This window comes from Bombus impatiens, unplaced genomic scaffold (assembly GCF_000188095.3).
Source record: "Bombus impatiens unplaced genomic scaffold, BIMP_2.2 scf_0136, whole genome shotgun sequence".
NCBI classification, from domain to species: domain Eukaryota; kingdom Metazoa; phylum Arthropoda; class Insecta; order Hymenoptera; family Apidae; genus Bombus; species Bombus impatiens.
In genome coordinates, this window is record NT_176555.1 from 552,050 (window position 1) to 562,406 (window position 10,357).

General features: G+C 43.6%; 1 protein-coding gene across 4 annotated transcripts in view; it reads right to left on the reverse strand.

The window, feature by feature from the left end:
- Positions 1-10,357, reverse strand: part of LOC100742861 (3-phosphoinositide-dependent protein kinase 1) — a 424,087-nt gene that overhangs the window by 94,517 nt on the left and 319,213 nt on the right. The gene's annotated exons all lie outside the window — the stretch shown is intronic.

Consider the following 10,357-nt stretch of genomic DNA (forward strand, 5'->3'; position numbering starts at 1 on the left):
ACCGCCGCGCCGCAACCGCTGTATATTTTCTGGGGGGTTCCAGCGGAATCCTCCAATCTGCTCAACGCGCGTGAATATCGTTTGTCGGTTGACAATTGTTTGTTTGAACATAGAATATAATGTTCGAAATTTTGTCAGTATCGTGGCTAACTGCGTCAGAGATCGAACGTGCATTTGAAAATTTAAATATTTGAAAATTTGAGGATCGAAATATGTATATTTAAATTTCTAAGAATAAAAGAGAGAGAGAGAGAGAGAGAGAGAGAGAGTTAGAAAAGGTGCGTGCTTATATATGTGAATAGAAAGATGAGCCTGAACGAAAGGCGACACGTGTAATTCCGAAATCGCTCTTAATAAAAGAAATTTTACCACCCAGTCTTTTCCACGAATTGTTGAATCGAAAATCGATTCTAAAAATTTTTCAGAGAGAGAGAAAGAGAGAGAGAGAGGGAGAGAGAGAGTTATAAAATATTCATCCATAAAACATGTCTAAATCTCTAATGGGATATTGAAATTTTTATGAGAGATTGTATTTGATACGTGCCAGATAAATGTCGGTAACACGTATGGTTCACTCCCAGCGAAGCGTCACGCGATTAAATCATCGAGAAGTCATTATATGATTCACGCGAGTGCATTATTTATTGTTTACATCGTGCGACAACAACTTCCTTCGAAATTAAAGAAATAATTTCATGAATCAGCGATCGACTAATTACATCGATTCAATTAAACTATTTCCTCGGTACTACAAGACATCGATAATAATTCGAGGTGACACCGGTGAACCGGCTGGTCGCACCTTCCGCATTCCTCGAGAGCGTTCGCTCGTCTCGAACCTCGCGCTTCTATGCAAGGACGTTATCAGAAATAATTCTATTCGTAAGAAATTCCGAATCGCGACGAGCAAGGATCTTAATTAACATATCGACAGCCACGTCATTCTGACTAACTCTCGATTCATTTAGAACGTTACGTTAACCAAAGATGAATGAGTAACGCAAAGATATAATTGTATCTAATGACGGAGGGCATGATTGGTTGAAAACGAAGCATAGAAAAATTGTGGGAACGGCGAATCATCAAATTGCAATGCATAAAAATTATGAAACATAAGCGACTTAAACGAAGGATCGAAGTGAAATTTTAGGAGGACAAGTGGCTCTTTCATTATGGATATACCTAAAGGATATAAAGTGATAATGGATATAAAGTATAGCCGAGTCTGTCCAGGTCTGTTGGATCCGGTTTACTTTTCGGATCCAGGAAATCGACGGAGATACGCTTCGAAAAATTTCGACGGCTGCCGAAGCGTTCGAGAAATATTTGCTGAACACACCATTCGTTCGATACCAGTGGCGTACGGTGACCGATGCTGTAACGTTGACATCGACGTTAGATAAATCTTGCGTCTAACTAGTCTCTCGATGCACCTGATTTTCGATTTTCTCTTTTACATTTTCTTATCAATAATTATTATTTGTAGCTTTCCGATCAATTAAAAAAAAAAACAGAGTTCTATGATAAAAATCACCAATAAAATTGCAGCAAGAATGTGCGACCTGTGCCTCATTAACGAAATGCAATGCACAATATTTTGAACTTCAACATATTTTTCGTAGTACCGAAAATTCAAACCAAATCGAACGAGACACAGGAGTTATATAGTTCGGCGCCAATGCGAAAGAGCGCAGCTAAGCACACAAGAGGAAAGCAGCGTGCATATCCGATCGTGGTGACGCGAGCTTCCGTGTGTTACCTGCGTGCACGGCGGTTATCGCGTCTGCGATATTGGTCTTCCGTTGGAAATAAAAACGTTGATCCCACGGCTACGTCGTGTCGGCGACGATGGCGGTGGCGTTTCCATGAATGAAACGCGACAAGCGTGCAGTTTACACGATCGCGAACCTTTTATCAGCCGTAACGAACTCAACGAACTCGACCAACGTTCAGCTACGACAACGACGCCTCGTCTCCACACGATAACGCCGACGCGGTTATCGCGTTCCGCCTCGAAAGCCAGCTGGCACTCTTTTACAATTTCCGCTTTGCTCCCTCGACATATTTCAATGGAGGAAGAATTTCGAAAGGAACCAATGGAAAAGATGCGACATCGAGATCTTTCCGTTTATGGGCAGCCGAATAATTACGATCGAACGATTCGTGGATAAAGCGAAGGGTAATGGAGAGCGGCCGAGATTTTATTGAATAGGTTCGAAGAGGGAAATAAGAACGAAGAAACGCATTGACCGAAGCCCGCCGTTCTTTCTGGTTTGGTTTGTGTTTCCTTCGAAGCCGACGATTAACATTCCTCGCCGGGTGCTTCCTTTATCGCCACTGCTTACTCCAGTCTGAATAGCTGATTTAAGAAGAAGCGGATAGTTACCACGCTGTACGTAATTGATGAGATACCTTTGGCAAAAACAAGTAACGATCTAAAATCAGTGGAAATGTTATCACAATGGAGGCAAATGAACCCTTAAGCGCTATTCTTAGCAATCATTCCCCATTTTCTACTTCTTACTATTTGTAATAACGAACCTATCCAAGTAACAAAAGTCGTGCATTTAGTATTGATCAAAAGTGTTTATCTACTACTAAACGATCGAACGTAAAGACCTTAGACCGATTGTCAGGGGACATTTGTGTCGATTCGGAAACGTTTAATCCGATGGGGAGCTGACTAACTCGGCTAGCGAGTATTTGATTCAGCGCGGAAGTGTTCCGCTCGATGACGGAGGGACAGTGGTCCGCTGCGGAAGTAGTCAGTTTAACAAGGAGGAAACTGGTGCAACACAGAAGCGTTCTATTTAATAATAATCATTTTATTCTCGAACTATCGAGTAGCCGAACGATTGCGCAACGTTCCTCGAAACATTTCAATGACTCGACTCGACTGTCGAGAAGAACGGCGGATTCATATTTATTTTTTCCGCGGCATTCGTCATTCGTTGTGGTGGGCGTCGAGGAACGAACGATTCACGCGTGGCGACATCGTCGGACCTAGATACGATCATCTCTAATAAATACGCCTCGTATTTTTCGAATTACGTTACGACGCGTACACGCGTTGCCGCGTCGCGTTCTTGACCTAGACGCAAACGGGAACGCGAAAACACGCAACAGTTATGTTCATCGGTGTGAACGGTCGTATACGATCGCGCGGCTAGGCGCGCGAACGTCATGCTGGCCTAGCTTCTTCGTTTTCATTCCGAACACATCGTCTCACCGGCGGTTATGTTAATGTTCCAGCGTTTGATGCATTGGTTAGAGTGTCAGTGTGTCGCTAGACGTCTGACGAAGCATTAGGACATTCGAAAAAAAAAGTACGAGTCAAATATGAGAAATGGGAACGTTCGTGGGATACATTTTTCATAGCCACATTTGATAAACAAAAGAAACTGAACGATCACGATTGAAAATGTAAATTGAAGGTAGTCGCGATTGTTCTTCTCGGAAGGATAAATTTCATGGTATTCTAAAAGCGACGGTAATTCTAACTAACTCGCTTTTCCTCTGAAAACAATTCATTTAAACGAATTCCTAGACACATCGACGACCACGTAAAAGTGAATTTCTGGTTCTCGTCTTGGAAACGTAAATTCCATCCAGCCAATCGTACTCCGCATCGACCTACATATAGAAAACGAAGCAGAATTCGTAGAAGGCGATAAACGATGATCGATTTTGAGTCGGTAAACATGGTTACGGTTTGCAGTCGCGTTGTTAAAGAGATGACGCGATTCCTCGTCGTTTGAGACGCAGAAGAATCTTACCGAGGCGTAGAAAAATCAGCTCGCATTCCGATCAATATTTATCGCGGTGGAATTTCGTCGAGGTGAATTCGTGGCGTGCATCTTTTTGACGCACGCTCACGGAAGGCACTCTGACATTTCACGTTCAGCTGATACGTTATTGCGCAAACAGTCACTGGGCACCGTACCAAGTGGCATGACTAAACCGCCCCGAGTCAATGGATCGGCCAAAAATATAGATCCCTCCAGACGAGCCGCTCTTTAATAGGAAAACGCAAACGCAAGGAGTACGCGCCAGAATTACAGCCTTCGCGCTGTTTTCCGATCGAGCGGTGAACTTCACGTGGCAAGTTCTCGTTCAGAGATACCTTTATCGTGTATTTATTTTTAATTAATAATAGACGATCGAAAGAATTATAACTAACCAATTTATCTATACTAAACGTTCTTATGTAAAGTTTGTACAGATTTAGTTTCCTTTCGAGATTCAAAGGTGAAGAGCTGGATAATCGTACTTTGCGACACGCGCAGTTCGTGGCAGACCGATTACCTGGAATTCTCTGCCAAGTCGGGAAGAACCGTACGCGCAAAAGGTGCAAACTCGTTTCGTACGTTACGCACGTTCGCGCGGCCACCAATCGCCGCTAGGCAGATAAGCTTCCGGGAATAAGGAGAGGACATCGATGGTTCGCCTATTTACCCTCGTGTTCGTCAATCTATACCGGTTTTTTCCTGTTTTTCCCTCGCCCTGTTGATCGTCAATGTCGGTCTTTATCTACGCGCGCGTCGAGAACTTTTACGGGAAATCAGTGTTTCTCGTTATTACTCGGCATACGAAGAAACAAAATGACTATACGCGTATCAAGAACTGACAAATCTATATCAGATCCGATAATTCTCTTGCGTTGAACGATTAATCTATTTTTCATTATTCTTCGTTTTGCGACAGTTTACTTTCTCGTAAAATGCTCGAAAATTCATATGCGCGTCTATTGGATTCTACAAACATCTTTAATCATTAAGCGATATTCGCGTGATTATTCACACATTGTTTGCTAATATTTGTAAGCGCTTAACCATGTTTTCGCCTGTTTGACGGCTTCGTAATACCTAGAAACATCTGAGCAAACACCGAATGTTCCCGGTAGAAACGTGACATTCCCGGGTGGGAATGTTCCCGCGCAGCTCCTCCCTCGTAAACATTCTTTCGCGCGCCGATTCCCGGTAGCGTTGGCTTGCGAGCTCTTGCGTTCGACGGTTCGCGTTCTGGACTCTGACCGACGATGTTCTTCGTTCTGTTACGCCCTGATGCCAACGGTTAAGACAATTAAATGGTTAAAGCGTGCTTATTGTCACGCTCTGTACCACGTGACAAGATGATCTCGAGACACGAAGCGTCCGCCTTGGAACACGTGGACAACGAGTGCACGAATATAGCACACGTAAATGGAAAAAAAGTGATAAACTATGGAATTACATATCGAGATATGTTTGTTTGGGAATTAATCGTCACGAAGTTACTACTAGACTGGATCGATTATCGTAGCTGGAATTGTTCCAGGCTTCCGGGTGTGCTCTCTTAGAAGTGTGTTCCAGTGTTTGGTCAGCATTGCAACCTCATTGGAGTTCCAAGAATGTATTGTGTTCATTCGGAGGCAGCTATTTGTTTAAGTAATTCGTGGTCGTGACATGGATGAATCAATGGCTCTAGACGAGAATAGGAATTGCAGAGACGCGTAACGAGCGTGGGAGGCAGCGTCACGGGGCACTTATAGATCGGAATGAATTCCGTGCCTAAACATCGCTTAGCTAGAAATATTTTAAACAGTTCGATTCTTCGAAAGGAGTGTTGCGATCGAGACTCGAATTCGAAATAATTATATCACTCGCGGCGATTCTAAAACATTATTTCGCCTTTCACTTCCTCGTCTGCTTGTATAACTTTTAAACGCATTTGCTTTTTACTATATTTTTCGAAGATCGACAAACGAACAGGCCAAATACGATACATTACGATGCTGTTTAAGATACCAATTTCCGTTACCATTTCTGCAGACGTGTTCTCCTAGAGGTTAAACATTCCCTCATTTGAAGTCTACCTGATTTTTATGGATAGAAAGTACGTATTTGCATCGCGTGTCGGCCGAGGATACGTCGAATTCGTTGTTTTCACTTTCTAATTGCCGATAAAGCTACTACTTAGATACTCGCGAAACAATCGACGTAGATCGATCGATTTATCGATGGTTTCCTCGACTGGACATGCCTCGAGTTGAAAATCTTATCGATTAAAGATACGTCGGAATTCGAACGGCTAATTTTTCACGGTAATACACTAAACTATGTTCAAATATTGAAGAATTATCATACGTTTCCCTATACGTTGTTAATCGCATTTTCTCAGATTTCCGCATCGACGAGAATGTTTCCTCGGAAATAACTCGAGCGAGGTTGTAAAGCACACCGAGCGACGTTTAGCTGTTCGCAGCAAAAAAACAGTCGCCTTCATCGCGGAAGTTTTATAGCGAACCAGCGTATAAACAGTCAAACCGCGAAATTTTCGTTTTCCTCGCCGATTTTACGACGGCTTTTCATGGTTGGGAGTTTTTTTTTTTTCGCGCGACCCCGAGAGAGCTATGCTCATAACAAATTCTCGCGCGGGTTATCTTTCTTTGTCGCGGCGTTCTTCGCACGATTTATGTGCTTTTTTAAACCAACTTATAACTGTCATCGTGTCGATTTCGTCGCGAATAAAATTTCTTCCTCCGGCGGAATTGCCGTGAAAAAGCGACCTCTGTTCTTGGAAAGTTTGTTCTAGCTAAGGGGTAACTGGAATAACGGTTGTTCAAAAATAAATAATATCCTATGATATATTACAGAGGATTATTGCGATATTGACACAAGCAATCTACTCGATATAATTTTCCTCCGAACTGATGATTAGCGCGTGTTTACCTTCGTTCTACACGAATTAAATACATATATCGATGAATAATATGCATGTTATGCCGATCAGTATCTCTGTAGCAGATTCGTCTTGATCGAAGCACAAAGGAGGAATTTGCGAGCAAGCGAGTCGGTGGTATCAGCGCGAAAGATTTCGACACATTTTCGCGGATACGTCACGTTGGCACGTATCGTGCATGACAGATAGTTGCCCGAAGCGTATGTGTCATTAGTTCGCCAGAAGAAGCGTGAGAAATCGCTGGTATTTTCTCTAAAACGTACCGCGTTTCTCATCACTCCTAATATGTACGCATAGACGTAATCAGGGAGGTATCGAAGTTTACTGCTTGAAATCTCTTTTCGCTTTCACTCGAGCTTGCACAATACGTGTGCAAAAGATAAGATTTCAAACGGCAGCCTAAAAGTATCGATTAGTTCTACTTCAACTACACTTGTTGACCATTTTTACGAAGAATTTCCTTTAAAAATATCCAAGTACTCGAAAACGTGAAAACTGTCAAGGTGCGTTAACGATAGACGATGTTTAATCAGCATCGATGACAGCCGTTCGCGGAACACGGGATAAAGCGTGCGAGATTCCGCGAACCGGTCGTAGGAAAATCAAATATTGGCCGTCGATAATCGGCGTCGATTCTATTCCCGCGCTTCGCGGAAAGTAATTCCGCAGTTATTCGTCCGACTTTTGCCCATCGCCGGAAACCAGGCCGTCGGGGAATCCGGACTTTCGACCGATCGCGTCACACCAGCAACTTGCCCTCGTTGTTGTTGTTGCCATTGTTATTCCCATCGGTCGTGACACTTCAGCCTGTCTGCACATCGACGATAGCGTGCACGCGGCGTGATCGTGACTCCTTCTGCATGCAACGACGCATTGCTTCGTTTTTTTTACTTCTCCTTATACGTGTTTTCGTTAGATTGCGCTTCGAGGACGCTGCTTTATATTTTTCAATGTTTGGTAAAAAAAAAAAAAAAAAAGTGGAGTCGATCGAGAAAAGAGACGATAAAAAGTTGCGTGAACGTGGTGTGAGTTTCTTTGCCCTAGAGGTAAGAGGAAGTAGTGGCAAGAAGATAGATAAAACTCGAAACCTGCGATGTCTCCATCGGCGAGATATCAGTTTTCCAAACGACGAACAGGTGTAGATTCACGTGCACCTAGTGTACACATTCTCGACGCACGCGCTCCTAGATTAGGCGTTTTTCCGGCCAGGTATTAGATATCGCGCGATTTACTGCCGAGTAACGCGTATCATGTGCTAACAATGACATGCATTTATATTCGCGCAATTATGGTTTATCTTACGGCGATGGCGCGTGCTCATCCCTATGGCCGTATTGCGCGTCTACGCATCGGCTGCGATAATAAAAGCGTCATGTGTCGCTCCGTTCTGTCGTCCCTTTTTTCACTGGTCGACGCTCGTGTTACGACGCCACTGACTTTTATGTAATCGATGCTTGGAAAGCATTACGATTCAGCCGAGTTTTTCTCACAAGAGTTTATTAAACGATTCTTAGCACGAGGAAAGCTGTTGGAGACGAGATTTCGAAAGAATAATTTTCGCCCACGCCGCTGTTGCGGCATCTCTAATCTTTTTTCACGCGTAGATAAACGCTCTTTGCCCGTGGACCTCATTGAAAAAAAGCAACGTTCTTTGGCAAATTATCGACCGAAGAGAAACAAACACTCGTAAAATTGTAGTTTATGCGAGGGATATTTTGTAGGGGAACGGCGAAAGTAGGGGTAGGCTTGCCTGTTGTCAGAAGCAATAGCTGGCTAGGAAAAAGCTCGGGTAATGATGCGGTAACGATATCGATCGTAGGATCTCGAACAACAGCGTTCGGTTATCGCCGTTTGAAACGTATCCAGTGCTTCTATTTTTGCATGCAAACAATTCTTATGTAAGTTGTTTGTAAATAAACGATATTTCAAAGTTTATTGGATCATTAGCACAAGGTAAACGCGTAGAAAGGACCGCGCACGAAGGACGCGCACGCGATCTATGGTTAAACTCGTTCTTCTACTATTTACGACGTTACAGCGATGAAGAACTAGTGGTTTCGCTGAGGAAATAATTCGTGCCCTTGACACAACCTCGAAGAAAAATATGTTTTCTTTTAGCGGTAAAAAAAGGTTCTCTTTTTTGCCAGCAAGATGGTTGTAAAAACAACTACGTGCGTATCGCAGAAAAAAAGTTTGGCAAACAAGAAGGCAGTGAAAACGAGGTAAAAAAAAATATGCGTAAACATGCATTTGTTTATTTCCTAAAATACGATGACTTCGCTTTTGTACTGCGCGCAATACAAATTTCCCGCACTTGAACGATTTCGCATCAATTTATTTATGTACACCGATACCTATTAAAGTAAAACTACCCTTAAAGAAATCGATCAAAATATTTTGCACAAGCTATATTCGCAAACATCTTGCAAAAATCTTGCAAACATTCCGTTCGTACACAAGCTCTCGAATCGAAGGTCGAGATAGATTCTCGCGCTTCCTCTCGACGGAAGGTCGATGGGCGGCTTGAGCGAGCAAGATATCACGCGATAAAGAAACGTTGCTCCGACCTATCCTTCCGACCGTCACTCATAATAAACGTGGACGGTGCCACGAGAGGAATGCGAATAAGTGGCGCGATGCGTTCCCATCCTGCGTTATTTGCGACCTCGGGAAGCAATGTACAGCCGTGGGCAGGTGCTCGCGACTTTCGCGAATCGACGCCTGTAAGCTCACCCGTGTCACGAGTTAAAGCGCAACATCGTTAATAATTAGAATTTTTTGCTCAAACTCCATTCAAATGTGCGTGACTGTCTCACGCTGTTTTTACGGAGATTAAGCGTCGGGCGTTTGATCGATCGATCAACAATATGTATTTGCGGCTTACATTTATTCTGATTTTTTGTTAAATCAACACGTACCGTCTATAACGGCTCTCGCCTTTCCTCGAACGAAGACGCGTAACAGTAACAACAGCGCGATTAGATTTCATCGTATCGCGTAGAATAAGATAAAGCGAGGAACGGAAATAGTTGTCGCTCGTATGTAATTGCGATTGAATAGCCGTGCATGCGCGGCGTGTGTCCTTATAAAGTCTGACCTTCGACGCGGTACAAAAATTACCGCATAAAGACGATAAATGTTGGAGGGAGAAAAAATTGAAGTGTCGGTAAGACGAACGTGAGAACGGATGAAAATATGGTAGATGGATCGATTCAATTGGACAGAAGATAAAACGCGAGTGGAACGTGACACGTTCCGGCAATCTGACCGCTTTTGGCGCACGCGACGCGTCGTTTACGCAATTTATCGTAACGTTATAAACGCGGGGTTTAACTCCGCGTTCTTTGGTATCGCGTGCACGACCAACGACGCAGTAAATTCTCCGATCCTTCGTTTTAATCGTTCTTCGAAAACACGGCTGCCCCTGGGAACGGCATACAAACGACTTTCCACCCTCTGGCTTCGTACGCCGCGACGCCGACGCGTTTATTCTCGTGTTCGTCCCCGCGGCCAGATTCGGTATTCGTTGCATTAATTTGCAGGACCGAACGCAACTTTATCGCTACAGTTTCATAAAATCTGGTGTACTCACAGTGCTCGTTAGCCGATAACCTAGAGGCTGGCCTCGCGCGCCCGG